Here is a 26,473-nt window from a genome sequence, read left to right on the forward strand (position 1 = left end):
TCTTTTGGGGCTCCCAGGATGTGAAATGTTTTCAACCTTTAAGAATTTGGGTTAAAATTCTTTCAATGCATCAAGTATCCTATGAACAGAAAACTATGGGGATGTTACCTATATAGGGGAGAATTCTAACTTTTGTTGGTGCTAAGATCTTAGCATAGCTATGAGGAAAGAATACATAAGTATATCCTAGAAGATTTGAGTTCTAGCCTTTGACTCACCATGATTAACTCTCCAAGTTTACTCAACCTAAGTTTAATTTACAGTATTAGAATGGAGGAAATGCATATAAAATTTGTTTTCAAGTTTGTCATAACATTCTTAGCTAGAATGAAAATTAAAATGCTAATATTAGCTTCATCTGACCTCCATGATGATGTAATAATTACTAGAACTCACGCAAAGGGATATAATGCTGTCAAAGCCAAGGGAGGAAATGGCAGGGGTCTGGGAGCAGAAGCTGGAGTGCTCAGTGTGGGTGTCAGCTCCCCAGTCAAGGCCGTATCCTTGATGCCTACGTCAGCCACAGATGCCCCAGTAGAGGCAGGATGAGAATAATTGGCTTTGTTCATTTAGTTAGTTAAAAGACGGAACATAGTGCATCTACTGTATTATTGCTATAAATGATCTATATTGTATAAACTCCTTAATCTCAAATATGTTAGAAGTGTATACTTAATTTTAGATCCTTTCTTAGCCCCCACGCTAACTTGAAATGACATCTGATTCAGAGCAATCGGATTTCACTACTCCACACATTCGCTTGACATCTGCCAGTTTCAGACATCCACATTTATTTACTCCATTGATATGTGTTAACCAGGTAACCATACTTCCCAGTTTTTTCAGGTCCTCATTGATAACGTCCCAGCATATTTACTAAGAGCACCCCTTCACTCTCAAACACCTTTGGGTGATAAATAATGTGGGCATTCTAGTAGGAATAAATGCACACATTATCTTGCTTCATTTATAACTATACATCTTTTCATTTCATATTTCATCCAACTTGTTTGTTTAAAGATGAGGTCTTGGGTTACACAATTGAAACATTCGCTGCAAATAACAGTGACACTAGCTACTCAATGCTAATTATGAATCTATTGCTGCTGCCACTAGTAAAGAAGACAATGGAAAATGGAATGATGAAAAGGATGAGGGAGTCAAAAAAACCTTAGATATAGGATGTACAAGCTTCTAGGTTATCGAAAACATGGTTATGAGAATCCAACAATATGAGAATCTATCAATTCCAACAAGGCTAAATTGGGTAAAGAGGAATTTACTAGAAAAATGTTTCACTGTGACGGACAATGCAGAGTCAGTGTCTTAGACCCAATAGGTCTTAGGGAGTATCTATTCCTGTATTTCTAAAATTTAGGGATTTCTCGTTTTCCTTCGGCATTAGTCAAAGCTTTAAACAAAGAATGAGAGTGGCACATTGTCAATGTGTAGTAAACACTAAACATGTGACAACTGAATGAATGAATAAGTGTGCTGGATAGGGATAACATGCTTTCATACTAAATCTCCACCTGAAGCTTAGAAAAAATTTTCCAACAAAAAATAATATTATAAAACATGTCTAGATTCTATATTGCTTAATTGTAATATGAATTAAATAAACATTTTCCTTTGGACTTACATTGCAAATTCATCTTAAATTGATTACACTTGAAGAAAATGCTTGAGAATGAACTGCAGACTACAGAAGGGAAAAGAGGGGATATATTACAACAATCAACTGCATAGAGTCAAATGCCACCTTAAGTATAAGATAAAGGAATTATGTAAAATGGCTATTCCATTTTTGCTGCTATAATATTCTTCTATTTAATGTATTATTAGTGCTTTATAGCCTCAAAATTATATGTAACTAATCCTTTAGAATCAATTAAACATAACCTTTGTCAGAGGAAGAGGTGTTATCAGTGACCTGTCAACTTGTTTCATCTGCCTTCACGGGGTACAGAGGAATCACATAATTTACTATGAGAACCAAGATCAAGTAGCTAGTACTATACATTCTTTCTTGTAGTGGCAAATAATAAACATAAATTATAAGCAATAATGCAAACTTTAAACTACATCCCTAATTTCACTGCACAGTATTGGCTAATACAGCATCAAATCTTACAGTCAAATTTCACACATAGGCATACTTGACACAGTACAGTATAAATTACTTGATATATATTTCTTATAGTTGAGTCAGAGGAAAAGTATAATTTTGCCCATTCTTTATCTAGAGTTTTTCTTCAAGGGTTAAAAATATGTGTTTCACAGAAATGACCATGTTTGAACTAAAACTACATTGTTTCTTTCCAATAAACTTGATGCTATTATGGAATAGGAGATTTAAGCTCCTGGTTGGTTTGTCAAGTCTACCTTGGGATTTTTCACCTTTGCTTTGGTTGTTATTTTTGGTTTGTGTATTTTGTGCTTTATTTTTCCCGTGTTTACCAGTTGAAAAAACAAGTGTTTTGCTAGGTGACTGCCAACAGCTGCATGCAATATGGTTAAAGAGAAAGGATCTTTGGGAAGGATATTTGTAGGACTGGGAGTGGAGGTTAATAAGGAAATATGTTTCCATAGTAATAATACCAACGCTTTGTGCTTATACCTTCCTTAGAAGCTCAGAGCATGTAACCTCTGCCCCTATTTCCTGACACCTGCCCCCCATTTCCTGATACTTGCCATGTACTTTGAGTAGTTTCTATAAAGCTATGATAGACAATAAAAACTGTCCCAGTTTACTAATTCCAGACATCAACCAGAGCAACCAGTCTCAGGATCAAGAGAGCCACCAGGTATGGCACAGAAGTTGGTATGTGAATTCCACCTTTTTCCATTCACAGATATCATTCTTGGGAGCTGCAGTCAAGTTAGAAATACTGGTCTGAGCATGGTTGTGTGGGGTTGGTTAGGATGGGATGCCTCCCCAAAATGTCCAGGTGCTTGAAGAGCAGAAAAATTCAGGCTTGGTTTTGCAGTCCAGTCTTCATCAGTGGGAGCACCTGTCTCTTTACATTCTTGGTAACTTTTCTTTGTTCCCAACTCCTAAAGGTGAAGTCTTCTTATGATGTTTTACCTATGTGTCCATCAAGACAACACAAATAGTTTCAAGGAAGAAGATTCATGTCTCAGCCAAACTCCCCAGATACCATGAACCCAGAAAGAGCAATAGTTTGCAGCCAAAGAAAGTTCACCTAGACTATTTGTTAGTAATTGTTTATTTGTTCATTTTCTTGTTGTACCACAGGATATTTTATGAAATGAAAACTCTATATTTTGTCCACTTTTGGGCTAATCAAAACTTTTACAGGGAACTGAAATCATATAAGTAGATAAATTTTTATAAAGCATGCTTTCCAAGATCACAAAGAAGTTCTTTTTTAAAAAAAGTGAATACCTTTTGAAACTTTTATGTAAAGTCAATGGACGTGCAAAGCCATCACCTCAAATAGGAAAAGTTAAAGTAATTTCCCAGAAGCACACTAAGAAGTCAAAAAAAGGATGAGGGGAAAACAAGCATCTCAATCCCCAACCGATTCTCACTCTCTTCAACAGTCTCCCTCTCTTTCCAACAAAGCACCTCACTCTGTCTCTAAGGTAAAACAAAAAGCACCTGACAATTAGCCAGCTCCCCAAAGGGCTTTATTACATTACTGTGTACTTGGTTCATATTGGAATGAAAAATTATGTACCAAAGACAACGCTGCTTATAAACTCTTGGGATTTATATTTTTCAATTCCAGGCATAAAGTTGTTATGATGTTACAATCTCCTGCCAAACTATCACAAGAACATAAAAGCTGAAGTAAATTCTCATCTGCAAAGTGTGAGTGTAGGAAGTCTTTGCCTGCCTTCTCTTGGAGCAAGGAAGTGCACCGTTGCCATGACCCAAAGGTCTTCTATTTTTCTTTAATTTCTCTAGGCAATTCTGTACTTCATCTCTGCTGCACAATACTGGTGGAAGGACTAGGGATACAGGGCTAAGGTTACCAGCAGTAGGTCTGCAAAAGGCACAATGCACATTTTTCTTTTTGTATTATAGACCACATTTGTGACAATTAAGTAGAGTATGACGTCTCTCCTTGGTTTGATCTTTGACTTCATTTAAAACTACTTTCTTGTCTTATGCTAATTTAGTGCATCGATTCTGTTTTTATGACATCACCAGATACTAGTTGAAATTTAGAAATTTAGAATGGAGTAATAAAACGGAACAATAAATTTGAGGAATGTCTAAAAATACTGTTGATGCAAGCCAAAGCTTATAAAACAGAGAGGCTTAGACAGGCTGACCTGCAGAAAGCAATGTTGATTGAAGAGCTCCAATCTGCCTCTACAGCAGAACTTGGCTCCTTATCCTCTACCGTGAAACAGATCGGAACCCACTTCAATCTGGCCCACCTGCATTCTGCTTTTGTAAATAATGTGTTATAGGAACCCATCCACACCCATCACTTTAAATATTGCTGGAAGTTGCATTTACCCTTATAATGGCAGAGTTGAGTAGTCACAGCAGAAAGCATATGGTACAAAAAGCCAAAACAATTTACCTGTCTGATCCTTTGCAGAAAAGGTCTGCCAATCCCTGCTCTAGAGAGTATGTTCTCAACCAGAGTTCTGACTATCCAACCCCCATGCAGGCCAGGGATGACAAATGCCAGGACCAGAGAAACGTTCACAATGGAGAATTGTCTTCTCCAAATTGACGACAGCAGCCCCTTGGCGAGTTCCTGCCATTGCCGCTAAGAAACGTGCATTAATATGGTCAAGATTATAGATGCACGTTAAGGGAGACATGAAAGAAGATGGAATAAACATTTGGTATGTGGCCTCTAAATGGCCCTTCGATCCCTGCCTCCAAGTGTTTGCACCTTGCATAAACCCCAACCACGCTGTACCTAGTTGCTTTGCTTCAGTAGCATAAAGCCCTATGGGGATGGCATGTCACTTTTGAGATTCGTTTATGAAAAGACTGTGGCTTCTATCTTGCGTGTTCCCTCTCACACATGCACAGACCCCTCACTCTGAGCAAAGCTGTGCGGTGAGCAGCCCTATAAGGACAACAGGACAAGGAACCAAAGCCTCCTGCCAACAGCCACCGATTGAGCTTGAAAGCAGATCCTTTAACTCATCAAGTAAGTCTTCATAGACCGTGGACTGGGTGAGTAATCTACTGCACTTCTGAGAGACTGAGCCAGAGCCACCGGCTAAATCACTCCCAGATTCCTAACCTGCAAGAATTGGGTGAGATCACAAATGTTTGTTGTTTTAAGCTGCTGAGTCTTAGGGTAATTTTTTACATAGTAATAGATAAAGAATCCACATCATCCATAGATATCCATTTCTAATTTTGCACTTTTATAGAAAAGGAATCATAAAATTTATATTTTTGTGTGTGCCTGGCTTCTTTCACTCAAGTTTTGTTTGTGAGATTTATTCATGTTCTTTTGTGCAGATTTTTCTGTTTGCAATTGACTTACAGTATTCCACTGAGGCAAAAGCAATTTATTTATTCCTTCTCCTGTTAAGTCAGATTTGAAATATTTTCAGTTACTGTATTTTCTAAACTGTACTTCCGTGAACATTGCTAAACATGTAATTCCATGTTGCATGGATTTCTGTTAGCTGTATACCTAGTGGTTAGATTGCTGGGTTAGAGAATATGGAAATGTCCAGCTTTAATCAATAATTGTCAACATTTCTAAAGTGGCTGTACCCATTTTTATTCCTACCACATCCCTGGAGACACCTTATAGCATCGTATTTTTAAGAAAAGTTTTAGTCATTTCTGGTAGATATGCTTTAATATCCCTTTTGAGTTTTCATTTTTGGGTTCCAGTGAGTAATGAAGCTGGACAATTTCATAAATGTTTCTTAGCAATTTTTAGTTATTTTGTGGAGTGTCTCTTCAAGTCATTTGAATAGTTTTAAAACTGATTTATTTGTTCTTATTTTATATTTTTTTTTTTTTTTTTTTTTTTTTTTTTTAAAGACAGAGAGAAGGAAGGAAGGATAGAAGGAAGGAAGGAAGGAAGAAAGGGAAACATTTTTAAACATTTTCTTGTATTCTGTTTCTCCGTTTTTGTTACATGGGCTGGGGCCGGGAATCGAACCGAGGTCCTCCGGCATAGCAGGCAAGCACTTTGCCCGCTGAGCCACCGCGGCCCGCCCCTTATTTTATATTTTACATATGAATTCTTTGTTGGATGTATGTACAGCAAATATAATTTCCCACTATTTTGCTTACATTTCCATTCTCTAATTGATAGTTTTTGATAAATAAAAGATTTACTATTTGATGTCATCCAGTTTATCATTTCTCCTCTTTTTTGTGCATTTGATGTCCTGTCTAAGAAAACTGTCAACCCCAAGGCCACAAAGATTATTTTCCTTTGCTATCTTTTATTACTCTTACTGATTTTACTTCTCATTAAAAGTCTATGATTCTAAGTCTAGAGTTGATATTTGTGCATTATGTGATGTTGGGATTTTATTTCCATATGCATATTCAATTGATCCAGTCCCATTTATTGTAAAAACCATTCTTTATATATTGCATTGCTGTTGTAACCCAGAGATTAAGTTGTGGAATTCTATAGGTATGAATCTCTTCCTGATGTCTCTATTTTATTTATTTGGTATATTTATCTATCCTTCTCTGTATTAAGTTTTTTTTTAATGTCTTTCAATAATACGCTTCTCTGTAAGGAGGCTTCATTCATCTTTTCTTAGGTTTATTCTTAGATATTGATATTTATGTTTCTTTTATAAGTAGTATCACTCATAAAATTTTATTTTTAGAAAGCATGCCAATATAAATAATTATAGTTGATTTTTAATATTGGCTTTGCATCTAAATTTACCTATGTGTTTACCAATTCCAGTGCTTTTTATTACTTTCTGCATTACCTTCCTCCCACCTGGCATCAGTGTATGTTGCTACTAAAAATAGAGTATTAGTTTTTGTCATAATAGCCATATTGTCTATCATGCCCCAAATCAAAAACATTTGATGATACCCTGACATTTATGATCCTCTACTAAACTTATTTCCAACTTCTCCTGCATCCCTAACCAAACTCTCTTTCTGTGCTAATGAAATTATCCTGATCATACCAATATATGTACCTGGTACAATGAGCAAGAGGGACTCATGAGATGAAATCTTAAATGCATCCTTAGTTTTGTTTTCCATTGATCTTTGAAACTATCCATAGAGGGACCCCTCTTATATGGAAATCTAGGTTCTATGGTCCTTTATACATAGGCACACAATATAAACTCAGCGGTGTAAATATCAGAATCATTTCTTTATCCACACTCAATCTCTATGAGAAACTAAGACTGCTTTGCTCCTCCAGTTAGCACCTTTAGCTAGCTGCTGAAAGTGACAGAGGATGGGAAAAGAGGAGCAGGAATGGGGGTAACTGTACACATCCCTTTCTCCACTTCCTAGCTACTATTTTTAGATCCCTTCTGGATGGGGATTGAGGAGTGACAAGGAAGATATTTAGTAAGAACCTTTCTCTCATGAAGCAATTTAATGGGTTGTGCAAAGACCCCTGTGTGCTCACTGTGTTTTATAGCATCTGTAAACTGATGCTTTAATATCTACAGATGCCCCAGGTAACCAGGCTCCCCATGCATTGATGACCCCTGGGTAGTTCCGACCCCAGGCTACTTACAACTAAACAACCTTAACTTGCAGCGGGGCCATGGTCAGATACAGTCAGCCAGTCCAGTGAAAGTACAATAAGGGCACTTGTCCCCAGTTCCTCCACTCCCCACTCCTAAACACACACACACACACACACACACACACACACAAGCGCCCTGCCTTGTGATGGACCCCTCTGTTCACCTGGGTGGCCCCGCTAGCATGCTGTGCTTTCTCCAGGGAACAGTACAGTACAATAAATCTGTAAAACTCTCCTTGCTTCTCCCTCCTGACTTGTGCCCGGTTTTACCATACCTCACACAAGGTGATATGAATGAACCACCGAGTCACTGGTCATCTCACCTGCAGTCTCTTGACCACAGTAATTTACTCAGTTCTCAAGTCCTCTGAGCTCACTCTGTGCTTTCAGCGCCCCTCTAGGTGGCCCTGTTGGACAAGCACTAAGATGGCACTGCATCTGGCCCTAGGAAGCACTCAAGCACTCTTTGCCTAAACGAACTCTGAACATCCAGCCCAATCAACTCATTTAGCACACTCTGCGCCCTGCCATCAGGTAGGCAGCTGGTCTGTTTGGTCTTAGATCTTCCTGCAGGCATCAGATACCAATGAAACTAATGGTGGGGGACCTGGGAAGCTCTCCTGAACGGTCCTGCTGAAACTTCTCTTTTATCTTGACACGAAAAGGAACCACTCCTCACCTTATCCATTTAGAATGTAGTATGCTAAAGAAAGCCCCTTCCTCAACCTCCCTATTCTTCAATTGCCTTAATGGGCCTGAGATTGTTAAATCTGTGTGATGAGTTTGTAATGAGTCTTGTAATCTGCCTATGGTCTAGCATCCCCTTTGGTAGCGATCTTGACTGCATCCAGTGCCTAATTAAGACATCCAATTTGTCATTCAGGTACATATACTTGGCACTTGCTTGTTATCAAGTATGTGAAGTGTTCTTCCCAACCCCCCTCCTTTTCTGTTCCACATTCTATCCATTCTTCCAAGGTCTAGTTGCAGTTGTGATTTTCGTTGACTTTAGGACCAACAATTATAAAGCAATATTTGAAAATGCAAGTTACCTGCAGTTTACAAATTCTTAATTGCTAAACAAGAATTTTACTATTTTTCTAGAACCACCACAGCCCAGGGGCTGTATTAGTACCCCCTTCCACCAAATAAGTGGTGTATGTTGGACGGGTACAAAATTTGCCTGCACAAAATTTAGAATCTTCACAGTTATCCAATCCAAATACACATAGTACTGTGTCTCTAGGGAAAGCTCTGAAGATAGATTTAGAACTGTGTTTATTAGTTTTTTTTTCCTTTGAGGCTAAATTTTCAAATATTAATTAAACATCTTCACTGAGTTGCAGTTAAAGTTATAAAGTATATAAACTACTGGCTTTTTACATCTATCTGCAAGTTTCAAGTGTTTTCCATGTAGTGTAAATAGAAAAAAAATGGTTTAGAGTCAGAATGAATTGGATTAGAGATTCAACTCACATTAAATACTTGAATACACTGAATACAACTCACATTAAATACTTGAATACACTGAATACAACTCACATTAAATACCTTGATCTCTCTGTACATTAGTTGCCTCATCTGTAATGAGAAACTAAACCTACCTCACAAAGAATTAATGATTAAATGATTAGCAATGCTTTGCAGGGACTTAATCCTAGGAAGTGCAAAATAAAAGTTAATTCTCTTCCATTCTCTCAATTTTTTTCTTTTTATCTTCTCTCTTGCTTTTAGTCATCCTCAAAATAATGACTTTTAAATCATTTGGGGGAAAACAATTTGGAAAAAAATGACGTTTCTTTTAAAAGCACTTTCATTGTCCCCTTCCCAGATTATTTTGTCCCACACACTTAACAACCTAATTAGGCCCTGCCTAATTTTTAAGAAGTATTAATTTCCTTTTCACTTGTGTCATCTCTAAAACCAAGTTGTAATCCTACATACAGCAGAAACTTAATCTTATATTTACTTCTTGTGCTCCCCAGTTTTCCGTACAATCCCTTTCCAAAGTATAAACTCGGTGAAGATTTACTTATTGTCCCTTCTGGTAGAGATTTAGAACTTTCAAGATCAGTGGGGTAAGGTTTTGGTTTCCCTCAACACCAGTAGGCAGGTGGTGCCTGTGGAGCAGTCGCTAAAGCGGTTCAGGGCACAACAGAGACTTTCAGCAAATGATTCTTTTATTACTTGTACAGAAATGAAGGGTCCAGAAAGGGCAAATAATCTCCTTGTCACTTAGAAACATAAAGAGTCCAAAAGAGGAGGGGAAAGAGTTCCATCACGGCCAGTTTCCCAGGGGGGCAGAAAACTGCTCCGGGTCAGGGGCAATGAAGGGTAACTCTGCTCACCCCACTTCATGTCATGTTGAAGGAGAAAGACAGATTTATGCAGTTTGAGTGTGGTTTTTATCCACCTCAGGGGAGGGCCTGACTACTGAGAATTCCTGTTTTGGTAAGCATCTGAGGCTGCATGCTCCAGTTTTCTGAAACTGGAACAACTTAGCAGCTCCCCCAGGTTGTGAAATGGCACACAGAAGGAAAGGAGGGGGGTACAGGGAGGTCTGAGAATGGTCATTTAGTATCTACTGGTGACTTCCCCAGAGAAGGGGTGAGAGTAGGTGAGGTCTAGATGATGGCCACGGCTGCTTGAAGCCTACTTAAGAATTATAAGGACATGTATATGAAATTATGTAAATGGTGACTTATTGGTGTGGTTACCTAAACTCAACTGGAATAGTTAAGCTGCACTGATTTGGGAAGGCAACAGGAGTCTTCCTTCTATGGACTTCTAAAAAAGAGGACTGGCATTTAATCATACCTCGTCAGGTTAGCCCATATGGAATATCAGTTAAAGGCAGATAAAACCTGAATGGATATCATGAGCATTGCTATTGTCATAATTCAAATAAAAGAGTTTATCCTTATCATCGCAGGTTTCTTTCGCTAGGAAGCAGGCTCAGTAATGGAGATTAGAGTGCAGGAGTTTATTTTTAGGGAGAACTTCAGAATCAACAGCACCTGGGGAAGGGAAGGGTCCATAAAGGAACAGAAAGAATGCAAAGGGAAGGGAAAGCAAGGGGAGAAGAGGGAAGCCTCAGAGAGCAGCAGGAGTGGGGAAGATGGACTGAGAAGCATGAGAGTTAAGCAGTGATACCATCTCAGTGAAGGGGTAGACCAGGGAGCTCTGACGCTGAAGTGACCTTCAGAGTTGTCCTGAGTCAGGAGCAAGGGCTGGGCCTTACAACTCCACGTCAATTAGTCATGGGATAGAGGGCGTCCTGGAAGGGAGGCTGACTTTGGGTGAGGTGGGTCTCTTCAGCCTAATCCCCAAGGGAAGTTTCAGCTAAGGGTCCTCTGCCAGCATCACTCCTGGGAGCTGGGGAAAGAGCTCTGGGTGGCCACCACTCCTATAGAATGCTGATTCTCTTCTAAACAGCACCTCCACATGTACTCAGTGCAGTCGTCAATTGATGATCAAAATAATGGATCTGAGATTGAACAAAATTCTTCAACGCTCTTTATTTGTGACCTGAAACATAGTTATGGAGAGACCGCCAAGTTCCAGTAATATTGGTAGGTACCAAGGTTCAGAAGGAAACAAATGAGTCATTGCTCTCAAGAACCTGAGGCACTAAAGTTCTAAAGAGTCAAATATACATAAAAACATACATTAAATGTAGGAGGATTGTTACATTATCATTCATATGGGAATCCACATGTCCATTTTACTGCCCTTGGAAAACCATCTTCTGAAACAAATTAAGCCATTGGACCAAATTTGGCCTTCCACCTGTTTTTAGAAATAAAGTTTTATTGGAGCACAGCCATGCCCATTCACTGAAATATTATCTGTGGCTGCCTTTGCATTACAAAGGCAGAGCTGAGTAGTTACAACAGGGAGTAAATGGTCTGCAAAGCCTAAAATAGTTATTAACTGGTCCTTCACAGAAAAAGTCTGCTGAACTCAGTTCTAAAATACTCTCAGATTCATAGGGACACTATATTAAAACTGTTTTTCAACGTACAAATGATAGTGATCTATGTTTTTTAATTTGATTTTTTTCCCTAAAATCATGCTGTCCACCCATATGTTTTCCTTGAGTCTTAACCACATCCCACTTCCTGACTATATAATGTTCGTACTATAGAGAAGTTTTCCTTTAAATGCTTTTCACCTATTTCTTTTCTTCATTATCATGATCATGAGGTAAACTAAAAAGAATGAACATGAGTTTAATATAGCTCTAGATAAATTATATTTAGTCAGCATGGTTTAATAAATTAATTAACGGTTGATGCCACCCCGGATGAAAATAGCCTGTGGTATTCCACAGCTCTTTATACTTGCTTTTTTTCCAACATTTTTGCCAGGGATTTAGAAGAAAGACATTAAAGGCATGTTTATCCAATTTGTGTAAGACACAAAACTGTGAAGCAATAGTTACTATATTGGAAGAAAGAAACAGTATCCAAAAGGATTGCAGCAAGTTGGAAAGCCCCGCCAAAGTTAACAAAGTGAAATTTAGCAGGGCCAAATATAAAGTTCTGTGTTTGGGTTAAAAGACACACACACACACACACACAACTGTACAAATATAGGATGGAGAACACATGGCTAAACAACAGGGAAAGGTGAACAAGTTTTATGGTTACAGTTAACTGCAAGCATAATTAGGAATCAACCCTTTGATGTGGATTTGAAAAATGTTCATATAATCTTGTCATGTGCTTTAATATAATTAAGTATTCCGCACAGATCAAGGTGGATAATTGCATTGTATACTGCACTGATCATGAGCCACCTGGAATGATGCATTCCATGTAGGGACCCTGACAGATTACAGTGGATGATTAACATTTTTCCCCACATATACATCAGTTACCTGTTTTCTCAGACTCTTGAAGCTTGGAGGCAGGCTTGAACCCAGAGTCCAATCAGAATCCCCTGCCTTGGAGTTAGGTTTGGGAGCCAGAAGTACAAAGATATTTTGAATTCATTCCAGCAAGAGTAAAAGCAGGGGCTGTGGATTCGGTTTCCAGAAGGGGCTGAGCTGTGCACTGGGCGTGGTCAGCAGTGAAGGCCTTGGTATCCGTGGAGAAGATGTCTTCAGGAGACTGGCCTCACATGTTATGCCAGGCATTGCTCCTGGCTGTGTATTGACCAGACATTGTTAGAGACAGTGTTCCATATCCCCTCTTGGGCTTTCTAAATCTAAGTTTCTGTGTTCCCTGTTTTCTAGAAGCTTACCAGTTATAGCCTGACAAATGAGGGTGGGTATGTACATAGAAAGGTGATGGTGCTGGGGCAAAGCTAAATTAGCGGAGGTGGAATAGAAAGGGAAGTGGGCAGAATCTGCCTGTTATACAATTCAGATGTTTAGCCTTGTATCCCTCTGGCTATCCCTCTCTTTATAAAATAAGAGAAAAAACAATTATATTTTATAAAGAGAGAAATTTAGTCTTTTAATTAGCTTGCTAACAAACTCTGTCACAGAAAGGATCATGTAATTCAAGCTATAGGGAAACAGCATGATTGGGCATAAAAAAGTAAGTTTGTAATAGAAACAATTTGTGCAATGGGATATGTTATGCCAGATATAACTGACTGCAGCATATAACTGGGAAAGACAGTATTGTTGAAATTCATTCCTTCTCTTTCAGGCATGCTATTCATTTACTCCTCTTGTCTATGACCACCTGTCTCTTACTTGCTATTCTCCTCAGTTGCGACCACTGTTTTCTGAAGAGCACTGTTTCATTATCGTTAGAGCATGGTTTGACTTCAGGCTAGACCTGAGTTCAAGCCCCAGGTCTTTAAGGCAAAGTCTGTGATTTTGATCTTTGGAAATTTAGTCTAGCATCTGGGCCTATATTTTTTCACCTGTAAAATAACAATGGTGTCATGAAGTACATGCAAGCATAGAAAGCCAGAGTCCACGTTAGATCTCCTACTTTCTTACCTTTTGTCACTTGCTTCATTTATCTTGTTTACCTGAAGTAGAAGAAAAATTGATAAACTTTGGATAAAGCAAGTTTTTCTTTTTATAATTTATGTTCCCATTTTTCTACCTCTTCCCCCAAACCCCACCTTACCCCCCTTATCCTACCTAGAAAATAATCCCTACTGTGGGTAATTTCTGTGATGATTGATATCTGAACCCGGGAATTGCCTCATGAAGCTTATCTCATAAAGAAAGTCTCAAAAGGCAAACATTTTCGGACAAAGTAGGAGTGTGAGGAAGGAACATAAAGGTTGTGGATCTTTTTCACATAGCAAATGCTTCAGATTAATCGAATCACGAGGAGTTTGTTTCTAGGGTTGGCATTAAAATAGCACCCTGCTTTGTGAACAGTTCATGTGCAGCAATTACTGGTAGAAAGAAAAAAAATCCATCTAACTTTTCAGTAAGCAATTTATTCCATAGGTAATCTCAAGGCATACTTTCCCAGAATTGAATTGCTACTATTCAAAAGACTATGGGAAATAATATTGCTAGAAGTTGTAAACGTTTGCATAGAATTTCATATGTATTTAAAAGCCAGGTTTATTAATATAAAGACAGTATTTTAAAGTTGTCACCATTCTCTAAATACTTTATTAATGTAATGTGGTCCTTATTAAAATCTTAACATTTCAAGTGTAACTGTTACTGTCAAGTTAATCTGAAAAAAAATAAATTATACAGAAGAGTCAGAAAAATGTTAAAAAATAATGAGGGTTTTAGTTCTGCAAGCTTTTAAGAGAGAATATATAATGTTTCATGATCAAAGAAAGGGAGAAAAATTTAATGAATATGAAATATGAAATGTTATTCTCACTTAGATAAATACAAATCAGAACGAAATAAGAAACCGTTTTTCTCCTAATGGATTGGCAAACATGAATGTGAGAAAATTGATGTTGGCATAAATTGTTACAAAATTTGAGGGCAATTTGGTAATACTTTTCTAACTTTAATGCACATGCCCTTTGACCTAGAAATCCCAAAGCCATGAATTTATGCTATAAACACAGTTTTAAAAGTACACCAAAGTATTTGGAAAAAGAGTCCCACTGAAAACTGTAATGGCAAAAAAAAACAACAATAACAGCAACAACAAAAGCAAAATATTATTCCCAGGGATGAATCCAGCCCTGGCACCATGGTATTAACAATTCCATCCTGACTAAAAGGGGGAAAATATAGCATCAGTGGCTGAGAGAGTTCATATAGAGTTGTGAGACTATTCTGGAGGTCACTCTTTCGCAAGCTTCAGTTAGCCCTTGCTACCTATTATAACCTACCAAACATCAACCAAAACCATTCCAGCCAATCCTAAAGAACATCTAGGGCAATATATAAGATTCTACAAAGTTTCCATGCACTAGGGTAACATTCTACAAACCTACAAACTCTAGATGGGTCCCTGGACCAGATAAGTCCTGAAACCTAGAAGGCCCAGCCTTTCCAGAACATCAGCTAGTTCCATCTCCCTATCTCATATTACTGACAGCCCCTTCCAACAGGAAAAAGTTAGACTGGCCATAGCCCAAATACCCTTAAAGAGTGGGATAAAAGATCAAAAGTGATGGTGGAGTTATACAGAGAGGGTAGGGTTTAACCAATCTTATGATTGCTGAATCATTATATTGATATTTCTTTGAGTCTCCAGTATCTTAGAACAGCTATAAGTAAAAACCTAAAATTGTGGAATTGTAACCCATACCAAACTCTACAACCAATTGCTGTGTTGTGATTTGAAATTCATTGCTTTATATATATATATGTCTATGTTATTTTTTACAAAAAAGAAAAAAATTGATTGTGATGATAAAAAGAAATATTCCTTCTAGCCTCCTATGTTCTGGAGCAGGCTAGAAGGAAAAATATGAGCAGATGGTATGGTAGCCCATGACAAACTCTGGGATTTGTCCTGTTATGACTCGTTGAAGAGAGCTTGAAAACGATTGCTTTTTTCTTTCTTTGCTTTGTATATATGTTATATTATACAATAAAAATTTTTTTTAAAAAGCAAAACATTCATCAATAACGGATAAATGTTAGTCTTTCAAAAAAATTATAACATCCCTGTATGTGCTGATATAAAAGATCTACAAATTACATTATTCAAGAAAATCACATTCACAATTGTATAAATAAAAGGGTATACATATGCACATTTATCAATGTGTGTGCAAGGAAATATATGGACATTTCATTGAGAAAGAGGACCAAAAGTCTAAGGGAAGCATGATTTCATGTTAAACCTTTTCAAAAGGATGCATTTTTTATTGCATGAATATATTACTTTTTTTAGTTGTATATTCATCATCGTGATCATTTCTTAGAAATTTGCATCAATTCAGAAAAAGAAATAAAAAGAAAACAGAAAAAAATTCATACATATCATACCCTTTACCCCTCCCTTTCATTGATCAATAGCATTTCAACCTACTAAATTTATTTTAACATTTGTTCCCCCTATTATTTATTTATTTTTAATCCATATGTTTTACTCATCTGTTGATAAGGTAGACAACAAAAGTATCAGACACAAGGTTTTCACAATCACACAGTCACATGCGAAAGCTGTATCATTATACAATCATCTTCAAGAACATGGCTACTGGAACAACAGCTCTACATTTTCAGGCAGTTCCCTCCAGCCTCTCCATTATGCCTTAACTAAAAAGGTGATATCTATATAATGTGTAAGAATAACCTCCAGGATAACCTCTTGACTCTGGAATCTCTCAGCCGTTGACATTTTATTTTGTCTCATTTCGCTCTTCCTCCTTTTGACTGAGATTTTCTCAATCCCCTGATGCTGAGTCTCAGCTCAGTCTAAGATTTCTGTCCCACATTCTGAGGAAGGTCCACACCCCTGGGAGTCAAGTCCCATGTAAACGGGGGAGGGTGGTGAGTTTGCTCGTCGTGTTGGCTGAGAGAGAGGCCACATCTGAGCAGAAAAAGAGGTTCTCTGGGGGTGACTCTTCGGCCTAATTTTAAGTAGGCTTAGCCCATCCTTTGTGGGGTCAAGTTTCGTATGAACAAACCCCCAGATCGAGGGCTCCATCTATTGCTCTGGTTGTCCCCACTGCTTGTGAGAATATCAAGAATTCTCCACTTGGGGACGCTGAGTTTTCCCCCTTTCTCGACATTGTCCCAGGGGGCTTTGCAAATATTTTTTTGGATATATTATTTTTTAATTCATTAATTAAAGATTATGGGTATATAATGTCTAGGATGTCAAAGACATTTTCTCTTTCCCTTCCTTACCTCCCCTTCCTTTGCAAACAGTTCAGCTCTAAAGCCCTAATGGGAGAGAGCAAGGCAGGCTAAAGAAGGCACTCCTGCAGAGGGGAATTCCAGCTAGGGTGTCAGAGCCCCAGCAGGGTGAGAGGAGCATGCACGCAGTAGGGGAGGTACACCTAGCATGGGGAGTCAGCTTGAGCAGGATGATCAAAGTGGACATCATAAGTAATGGGACAAATAGAAATCGTAAGCCACCCAGTAGGACCCAGTGAAGCAACAGACCACAGCCTCACTTCTGTGGGTTTCCTGCCACAGACGGAGAACCTGAACCTAATCATATGAACCTAATCATAAGGGCATAGCAGAGAGACCTAGATTGAGGAACATTCCACAGAACATGTGGCCTCTTGTCTTCAAAAGTATCAAGGTCATGAAAGTCAAAGAAAGAATCTGAGACTGGAATTAAAGAGGAAAGATTAAAGAGACTTACACCTAAATGCAACTCATGATTCTGAACTGAATTCTTTTGCTATAAAAGTCATTATTGGGGCAACTGGTGAAACCAGAATGGGGTGTGAGAGTGAGCTGGTAGGAAAATATCAATGTTAATTTACTTATTTTAATCGTGGTTTATATTTTAGTTATATAGGAGACTGACCTTGTCTGCAGGAAATTTTAAAATATTATGTTTAAGCTATAAATAAGGTTGGCAACTTGCTTTCTAAATGTTCAGGGGAAAAAACAGTTATTTCTACCGTTTTTTTTTTATGTTTTCTTTAAATGTTGCAAAATTATATATACATATATATATATATTTAGAAAAAAGGTGATTTCAATGAGGGATGGGAGATACAAAAATTAACTGTGTGAGACACTGAATGAATTCCTTATTCACAACTGATGTCTAATAACTCTTCATCAATTTTATTGATACGTTGGTTTTTGTACACATTCTTCTCTCACTTTCTGTAGAGGTATGGGCCTTAAATGCAATTTAAGATCATTGGAAGTATGACAGATGAGTTGTAGTTCAGTCATCTATTTGTGACTTAAAATTCCCTAACTCTTATTTATAGCTAAAAAAAAAAAAAAAAGGATACAGGGTGGGCAACGGTAGTTCAGTGGCAGAGTACTTGCCTGCCATGCTGGAGACCCAGGTTCGGTTCCCAGTGCCTGCCCATATGAAAAACAATATATTTATATATATATATATATACACACTAAGATGCATGTTCTTGGTCACATTATAAGTAACATCACTAATACATACAAGTCAAAAAATTATAAAAATATTATTTCCAGAAAAATTCAGCTTCACTAACACATTTTTGTTCTGTCCCTGCCTGAAAAACAGTGTTTGCCTTCATAAAGTTCTTTTTTGTGTGTGTGCATTTAGTCACTATCATTATACACTCTAGGCATTCCTAGATTATACTTCGCAAAGTTTTTGAAAACAACTCAATCTGCATATACTCTGCAAATACTTTTATTACTTTTACCTCTCAAATGGTAATGGCACCAAGAGAAAGGACAGTATCCAAATTATTCATAATGATTAGAGAAGATATTTTAAAGCATGGTGTATTTTTTCTTTCACGTGTTACCATTATCGTTTGCAATGGCAGAACCCTTCTATTCTTAAAGGCTATTTTTTTAATAGCAGTGAAAGGAGAAATTTTGCTCTGATCAGGTCTAGAAACTCTGCTTTTTGACCAGCCTTTATCAAAACTTGTTCAGCCAGCAAGTGTATTTATAATAATTTTACCATTAATATAATTTAAAAATTAATATTTGTTAAAATAAAATATATAATTTAAAAATTTACCAAATATATTATCACTTATGATTATAAGCAGTAGTCTAAGAAGTGGAAACTGAGGTCCAGAGAAATTTAGTGCCTGTAAGGGGATATTTGGGCACTTGTCAGATCATACCAATTTATCAGCAACTTGAGAAAAAGCACAATATTTGGTATAGGGCCAAATGGTAGCATTTATACATGCATACATGTGCCCATTTTTTCACTCATTGGGTCAATAAATATTGGTTTAGCACATAATTCATGTACTGAACTACAGGTGGGAGATATGTTGTACAAGATCCAATCCCAGTCTAAGGGAGCTTACATACTAATTGGGAAGACAGACATAAGCCGTCTTTCATAACCCAAAGATCCTTTAGTTCCACATCATGGCCTCGGGCACTGTGGAGAGTTAAATCAGATTCATGAGAATGGAAGTGGGGGGGACGAGTATTCCAGAAAGAGATTTTTAGAGCACTGGAAAGGTTAGGAGATAAGAGAATGCTTGGTGCATTCACAGAGCATAAGGAGGGTGGATAGAAGAGGTAGGGACGAGTGGGTAGTGAGGGATGACACCAAGCCAGCAGGGGACGGATCCTAAAGGGCATTTTACGTCATGGTAGTTTGGACTCCATCTTGAGGCCAAAGGAGAGTTATGGCAGGGAAAGCACTGGCCATGATCAGGATGGTATTTTAGACAGACCATTTTGCCTTCAGCGTGAATTATGAATATGGAATTTTGAGGGAGACGGGGCATGCAAACTGAGCACAGGTGATGTTATTAGGAAGCCAGCAATATTAGCTACAGTCCACGGTGCGTGATGTGGTGCATTAAGAGTAGGGGACAAGAGGGGTGTGGCCGTGATGGGACTGTGGCAGATGGAAGTAACCTTTCTGATACATACACAAACTATTTCCTGATTAAAGGGTTTCAAGGATTTTATTTTTGAACGTCTATTATGACTTTAGTATATCCTGTTATCTGTCGGTAGGTATTGGCTCCAGTTCAATTTTATAAAAATGATCTTATTGAAACCCTTCAGCCTACACCAAACCTTAATCAAAAACATAGTTCCTTTTGAATCTTCCAACGCTAATCTATACAGTAGTAAAAAAAATGCAGCCTTAAATTAGCTTTAATCTTCATTTATATCATATCATTTACAATTGAGTTAACTTGTTAAATATAATTGACTACAGATTACTCTTTCCAGGGAATAAATATATCTTCGCATGTAGACTGAACAGAGAGAAAAAAATCAAAGCACTTGATGCAAGTAAATCCTAAACAGTCTATTAGAATAGGAGGAAGAAGTGCTTTTATTATCTTACATTTTCAGTCAATTATTGGGTCACAATTTTATATGTATTTAGATGATTATTAAGTGGTTATTCAACTCAAGACCAAGAACTCACCCAAATAATCTGCCATTTTCTTCTTAACTCAAAATACTTGGGAAACCTACTGGATGCAATTAAAATATCAGGAGCATGTTTTGCTTATTTCCTTTAAACAGACATTTAGGTTCAGGAATTATGGAGGGCTAAGGAACTCTTTGGGAGAATGGCAGAATAGTCTTAGATTGGGTTTCTGTTCTGTAAAGTTGTCCTTCACCCCGACTTCTTCATCTATTTCTTACCAAGTGCATGTCCTGATCCTGACGGGATCAGGAATAGTGGGTCTGGTGATCTCCTGCCATTCCAAGGTTCTCAGATGGCCTTGAAGATAATATTATAATCTGGCAGATATAATCAGTTTGAGCAATTGCCTGCCAGTTCCTTAATCAGAATGTAGAACCATAAATAGAACCATCAGTAATCTGTTCCAGTATCCCCACTCTTGAGAAACCTGCAAAACAGTGTGAGTCATACATAATTACAAAAATCATCTTGTGTTTGGGAGAGGAGGATAAATGTCTCCAAATGATAGATCTATACAAAACCAAGAAATAAGTTACTGAGTGCAAGAAGTTTAGCGGTGGAATAGTTTGTCACCCCAGATCCCTATCCCATACACCTTGTTGGGTTTTTTTGGTATGAGATATCAAACCACAGCCTAGCACTCCACTTGGTAACTAACCAGTAAGAATATTTCTGATCATCTGCTCAAAAAATAATTGATCAAAGGACTCGGATAATAGAAAAAAAAAATATCTTAAGAGTTAGCTATAAGATTTTATGCACCTATCATATGAAGATGGAATTTATTGTAAATGACTGCTGCTGACCTGTATTTCAGTTCCTAAATCAAGAGCCATATTTGTAACTACCTGTGAAGAACTATCAGGACCTGAAAGTCCACATGTCGAAAACTGAACTAAATGTTCTTCCTCTCTCCTCACCTGCTCCCCACGTTGCCGTCACAGGTTTATGGTTTGGATATGTGGGCAAATCATTCGGCCACTTGCTGAAACAAGAAATGAAGGGGAAATAGCAGGTACTTGGTGGGGGTGCTTGGAGGGAAGAGTTCAGAGCATGTTGGGCTGGGCTCCTGCAGGATGTCCAGTTTGAGCTGTCTAGCAGGTATTTGGCGTAACAGCTCTGGAACTCAAACCTGAACGCTGCCTGCCTAGCTAGCGTGCAGGCATTATAATTAAGCCAAAGAAGCCAAGAAAAACTTGGCCACGTTTAAGGAAAAACAACTTCAACAACAGTCGCACATCTCCCCCAGAAAACCCCTCTGGGAAAACTACTTCCTCTATTCCTTTGGGCTTCTATTTACACCTCTCCTTGGCCTCTACAGTGAAATGTCAAGAATACAAAGATTTATTTGGTTTTGTCTGGGGATAGAGTTTATTTTAAAGATGCTAACAAATTCAAGAGGGGGCAGAGTATAGTTTCTATAATATAAAATTTCAAACAGCAGTTACTGTTCTTCCATCCCTTTGATGGTGCCCAAACTAAACAACTCCACATTCATTACAAAAGACCTCTGTAGAGTACCTTATTATGCACCATTTAAAAGGGGTAAAAGAACAAAAATCCAGGAATCCTTTGGAATTTCAGACTGTATAAATAGCCCTTCAGTGAATGACAGTTTAAGCTGTGCTATGCAAAAAGCATGGCAGAGACAATAAATTATTTGCACTGAGTTGGTTTTTCCATATTATTCTAACCCTTGAGCATCATAGGGACAATTTCCCTTTGCTATATTTCTATACTGAAGTCCAAGGGTAATATTTAGAGTGATTTCCCACGAGCCCTTGTGATGATCTGCATTATTAAAAACGATTATTTCCAGCCAGCGGCCATGTCCGCCAGGAGCAGGGCAGGCGGGGAGCCTTGTGTGAGCGCCTGGCTCCGGGAGCACTGCTGTAGATCCCTGGAAAAAGGGCCAGCGACTTTTTTTTCCACCTGACTGGAGGGTTTGGAATTAGTTTTTCTTTGTGTCTGCAATCCATTTTCACAAAATAGTTTCTGTATTGAGTTAAAACCGGGATAACAGAGATGAGGCCTCTAAGAACGGTTGTTTCATCAACTAAGGATTCCTGGTAAATTTTAAACAACGCAGGATTACATTCCTTCTTGATTTCTCAGGCTAAAATAATATAACCAGCGCTCCAACTGCAGGTAGACCAGGAGCTTGGACAGAGCGTAATAACGTGCAACTGATATTTATACAAAGATTAAGGAAATTCAACGTAATTTATTAAACATCTGTTAATACTAATGAGTGCCCACATCTTTGCTGTGACTCGTGACAATTTTCACACTTGTAGAGGGCTCTTTTCAAGAACTTTTCTTACCCCAACCTGGTGTTTATGCTGGGGGGGCTGGGCATGGTAGGAAACCCCAATGCGGAAAGAGAGGAGAGGAAATTTCCTCCAGAAATTCAGGAGGTTAATTACCTTCATAATAATAATAATAATAACACCCCGATAGCAAATGCCACCCCCTTCCCCTGACTACGTTTCAGCAATGCCAATCTTGTCAGAAACACAACTGCCTACATTCTCTTTCATAAAAACTCCAGATACATTAAGTATATGATTTTTCAAATTTATGGGATTGTGGCTTGGGGTGAATAGGTGACATCCCACAGCCCCCGCCGGCATTTCACTTAAAAACAAAATAAATGGTCTCTTTGCCAAGTCTTTCCTTCCTGCTACCAACCACAAGGTCACAAGCCTCTTACCATTCCTCCCACAGAGTTCAGCCCCAGCTCCCTTCCCTTCCCTATCCAAGGGCTCTGCCTTCTCTTCACCAACACTGGGTGCCCCAGGCTAGCTTCTTCCCCCACCAAGGGCTTTTCAAAACATCTTCTCAGGAAAGCTCAGCTTGCCCTACAAAGAAAGTCTCACATCAGCAGTTCAGAAAGTTCAGTTGATCCCTGTCATTAGATTGATAATAATGGTATTGACCTCTGAAGGAGAGGAAAGAGGAGAAAGTGCATCTCCTGGTCACCTCTCGGACATCTCCAGAGCAGAAAGTAACAGTTTGCCTCACAGACAGAGCAGCGGGCTCCCGGCTGGAGAGGAAGGCAGGAGGCAGGCGGCGGAGCCAGCTGGGGCCAGAATGGTTAGTTACCAACACCGCAGCTGAGAGAATAGATCTGCCTCTGTTTCCTGTCACTTTCTGCCATAGAGTGTTGGGGTGCATTTAAGAAGAGCAGGGAGAGTGGCTTCGTAGAGCTATTATGCAGGAGGTGTCCTCCAGAAATCCACATTTCAGAATGTGCATTTCACCTCCCTTAGCACCTCCCCTGAAATTTACCTGGTCATTCCAATAAGGCTTTAGCCCCATTTAGGCCTTAAGGAAATCATCTTCAAATTCAGAAATAAATACACGGTATCTTTAAAGATAGCAAAATTAATAAGTACTGAATACTGCCTATACTCTCATTTAAAACCTGAACTTCAATATGAAAAGATAGTTAAATATTATTGCTGCAAACCATTACATGATAACTGTTCCAATGTACAGCATATCAAAAAGAGTTTTCTTATTCTTTCTGATTCCTCTATTTCCCTCCCTCTGAGCCTCCCTTACCTTTCTTCCACATCATGAATTACGTTAGCGTCTGTCTTAGTTTGCCAGGGTTGCTATGACAAATACCACACAATGTGCTGTGTTAAACAGCAAGCATGGATCTTCTCATGGTGGTGAAGGCAGTAAGTCCATCATCAAAATGTGGCAAGGCCATGCAATCTCCGGGGTTGGCAGTACTCTGGAGATGACAGCTCTCCCTCACCCGGCCCTTTCTCTCTCTCTCCTCTCTGGCTTCCTCTAACTTACTGTTTCTTCTGAGTGTGTCTGATTTTCCGCTCTTTGCAAAGCCTCTAGTCATAGGGTTCAGGGCCCACCCCCATTCACTCAGGCCTCATCAAAAAGGACTTTTGAGGATCCTTACTCACAGATGAGTCCACAACTTGAATACCAGCTGCCAAGGTCCTGCTTACAGACGGGTTCACACCCCCGGGAATGTGGGTTCAGACCCGTATGTGTCTTCTAGCGCCGGGCCTGGGTCCGGCCCCATCAGCGTCTATCGCCCATGCGAATCGGCATTATTCTGGGATAATTTCATCTCTAGATGAAATTCTAGATGAGAAATTACAACGAAGGGGGGCCCACTGCTGTAAGGGGAGCTGAGGGAGTGTGCCGTGCAGCTGGGTCGCGCGTGAAGGGCATGAAGCTGTGGGCTTCGGGGGCCTGTGGTATGTTATTTTCCTTTTGAGCCCTAAACTGGGGATTGGGTGGGGATGAGGAGGCACAGATTGGATATTAAACGTTTTGGCTTTGAGCAAAGAAGGAGCACCGTTGCTGTAGTCCTGGTTGGCTTACTTACTGCAGCCAGCAGAAGAGGAAAGAAGAAAGTGAGAGAAACTTGGATAGCTGCCAAAGGAGGATTGCTTAAAAGTTCCTCCCTCCTCTGGGCTTCCTCTTTTTACTAACCACTGGGAAACTGTCAGCTTCTCCTTGAAATTAACCCTCTTTTTTACTGCGAAAGACATAGAAGTTCTATTTCAAGGAGTATAAACAGATGCAGAGTCACTGGTATTTCAGAGAAAAGTTGTAGAGGGTAGAGCAGCTAAATGGCGTCAAATGGGGATAATGAATGGGGAAAGAAACAAATCAGCAAGGTAGGTACATACCAGAGCTACATGCCAGATTTCAAAAGCCATAATTTTATTTGGGCATACGCGACTAAGATTTTTGGAGATTTTAAATTAAGCATTCCATATAATTTTGAGATTATAAATTACCTTAGAGATGGCAACATCCAACCCCTCCTTCTTTCCCTTCCATGAAGAAATTGGAATCCACAGAGCTGAAGAGATTTGTCCAGGGCCATACACATATTAATCAGGCCAGTATTTGAAACCAGGTCACCTGAAGAATAGATCAGGAGGCTTCTGCAAAGTCTTTAGTGCCAGACAAAAATAGTAATATTTTTACATGCTAGAATGATGTACACAGGTTATTGTGTGGAAGGCATTTGCCAATATTTGAAGGCAACTGTCAATATTTAATAGATTCGCTAATTAGTCAAAAGTTCTTAGTCTTACACTAAAGAGTTTAAAACCAAAATCATGTATGTCGATGTTCTCATTGCTAAATATGGATATTTACCATTTTTTATGAATTAAATTGCAGTTATCTCTGATTTCCTCATACTTTTAGTGTTTCTTTTAACATCTGAATCTCTAGCAAGCTCAAGGACCACATTTTCTTTTAATGTAATTAATAACTGGGGGGCCTTGGGCAAGTTATTTAACCTGTTGTGAAGATCAGATGAAGTATTTTATGGAAAAGTACTTAGCCTGGCATCTGGTCTATAATTAGTACAGCGTTAGCTATGTTTATTAGTGGTAAACATTTTTTTAATGAAAAGAATTAAAAGGAAAGGGTCGCCTATATCAGAAACAAATATAGGATTTAGCTATAAGCATTGGTTCACCATGAGCAACAGCTGGTCCCTTTATAGGGCTTAGGATACAGATTACATAAAATATATATAGGAAAGAGGAAAAGGGTAAAAACTTTCAAAGTTCACCAGTTGTGGCCTGCAGCATTTCACTCAAGCTCATTAGGAAGTTTACATTTATAATGTAATCTCTTTGAAACAGATTTGATTTTTTTAAAAAAAGGATCTTGTAAATTAAAACTTTCCCAGGGGGCTGGCTAACCTAATACAAGTTGTTCCAGAGGTGGAATTTCTTCTGATCAAATATCCTAGAGCAGAAGAAAAATGGTTGCAAAGATGGCAGTGTACTGGTTTATATAATTAGCAGTGAATATCGTAATACCAGGGTCAGCATTAGCAATCAATAATACCCTTGCACTTAGCCAACGAAAAATTTTTGACCTACATAAAAGAACTGTGCAAATTAGCAGTACATTGTCTCAGCCCAGCTGTTGTAAAAGTATTACCATATGGCTTTATAGTACACCTTTATTTTACCTTAGAGATTAAAAAGCCCTTAAAAAAGTACTATTTCCTAACGTTGTTCTATGCTACACAAAAAAATACCAGTGCATCTATACCTTTTAGGGGGTTAACTGATTTGTGAAGGCTACAGTTTATACCCTTACCTTTTCCTCCTACCTCACCTAGCCAAGATTCCTATGAATGAAGTCATACTTAACATCAAGGAAAGCAATTCAGAAGCAAATTAATTCCCCACCCAAGCAACAATGCACACAGGGACACTGGCTGTGGAAAGGGCAGAGGCAGACAGAGCTTTTGCTTCAGGTCACCTTGCTATGAAAATGGGGTCCTGTAGCTGA

At 38.6% G+C, this 26,473-nt stretch overlaps 1 long non-coding RNA gene across 4 annotated transcripts in view; it reads right to left on the minus strand.

Annotated features, from left to right (window-relative positions):
• Window positions 1-11,225: 11,225 nt before the first annotated feature.
• Window positions 11,226-26,473, minus strand: part of LOC143685860 (uncharacterized) — a 29,553-nt gene continuing 14,305 nt past the window's right edge. For 2 of the 4 annotated variants that reach the window (XR_013176779.1, XR_013176783.1), the window contains 6 exons: window positions 24,949-25,075; window positions 22,881-23,028; window positions 20,386-20,594; window positions 13,590-13,700; window positions 12,592-12,858; window positions 11,226-11,498 (listed from right to left, as the gene is read on the minus strand). This is a non-coding gene — a long non-coding RNA (uncharacterized LOC143685860). The remainder of the gene's footprint in view (window positions 11,499-12,591; window positions 12,859-13,589; window positions 13,701-20,385; window positions 20,595-22,880; window positions 23,029-24,948; window positions 25,076-26,473) is intronic. The other 2 variants (XR_013176781.1, XR_013176784.1) reach the window with 2 other exon arrangements.

The sequence above is a fragment of the Tamandua tetradactyla genome, chromosome 1, assembly GCF_023851605.1.
Source record: "Tamandua tetradactyla isolate mTamTet1 chromosome 1, mTamTet1.pri, whole genome shotgun sequence".
NCBI classification, from domain to species: Eukaryota; Metazoa; Chordata; class Mammalia; order Pilosa; family Myrmecophagidae; genus Tamandua; species Tamandua tetradactyla.